Here is a 1469-nt window from a genome sequence, read left to right on the forward strand (position 1 = left end):
AAGAATTCTCAAATTCGAATCTGTGTAACAAAGTGGACTTCGCGGTAAATCGGGTGGTGGATTGAATATACCATCCAAGTAAGCAGCGCTGGATTAACCATTAAGTAAACTAAGCACTGTGGAGGCGCGTGGTTTAGATCAGCACCATGATCGTAAGATTGTGGTTTCGATTCCTGGATCGGGCGACGCGTTGTGTTCTTGAGCAAAACGCTTCATTTCACGTTGCTCCAGTCCACTCAGCTGGCAAAAATGAGTAATGCTGCGATGGACTGGCATCCCGTCCAGCTGGGGAACGCATACGCCATTGAAACCGGGAAACCGGGCCCATGAGCCTGGCTAGGCTTTATAAGGGCGCATTTATTTTATTTTTAAAATAAACACTACTTAGGGCATCAAGAGAAGGGGAATGGTACCCAGAAATGGTAAATGGTTTACAGCACAAAATAAATCACTTTAAACTTGCTAAAATGGTATTTGGTATGACCTGTCGCTACTAAGTATAGAAGCAGGTGCGTAATTAAAATTAATTTTGAGGATCTGATCATAGACTTTGCAATTAACAAAAGTCGGAGTTCAAATCTCACTGTTCAAATAAAGTCGAAATCTACAAACAAAAACACCATTTTCGATCTCACTTTTAGTTTTGTTCCATTTTGAAAAATAAAAATTCATTTTATTGTCTATTATTGTTTATATTTTGAATTACATATATATAGTGGTACTAAAATCTTTTAAGTGCTTAGGGGCTCTGTGGCCATGATGAGATTTGAACTTAGAGTACAAAGATCCGGAACAAATACCGCAAGACATTCAGTTCAATATTTCTAAAGTTACGTCAAAACATCTCACCGGATTAGTATATTCTTTTTTCGTTGATCCCAAAAGAAGATAAAAAAAAAAACAAAAAAAAACTGTTGGCTTCTGGAGGATTTGAATTCAGACCGCAACGTGTTGGAACAAATACTACGAGGTAGTTTGTCCGACACTCTAAACTACACTGCCAATTCACTGCCCTGAGTTCAATCCTAATCTTGGAAATTGTTGTTGTTGTTATTGCTGTTGTTTGTGCTTGTTTAGCAACAGGCCGACCACGAAGAAGCAAATAACAACTAATTCTACATCAAATCATATTCAAACGTGTTAGAAAGACAAGGACATTTATTTTAGATAACGCAGTCCTGCATAGAGTATATGTACATAACAAGAAAAACAGGACGGACACAGTTGGAGCGTCCTTCATCAGAAGAATGCGCCATGAAGCCTGCGGATAAACAACAAGAACTATAGCAGCAGCATCAATAGTGACAACAAGGAGCAACAGCAACAACAACAACAACAAAGACGGTAGCAACATTAATAAGCAACGACAATAACAGTAGCTACAAGAACAACAACGACAAAGCCACCACCACCACCACCACCACCGCCACCATCAGCATCACCACCACCACCACCACCACCACCACCAC

This window comes from Octopus bimaculoides, chromosome 9 (genome assembly GCF_001194135.2).
Source record: "Octopus bimaculoides isolate UCB-OBI-ISO-001 chromosome 9, ASM119413v2, whole genome shotgun sequence".
In the NCBI taxonomy this organism is placed as follows: Eukaryota; Metazoa; Mollusca; class Cephalopoda; order Octopoda; family Octopodidae; genus Octopus; species Octopus bimaculoides.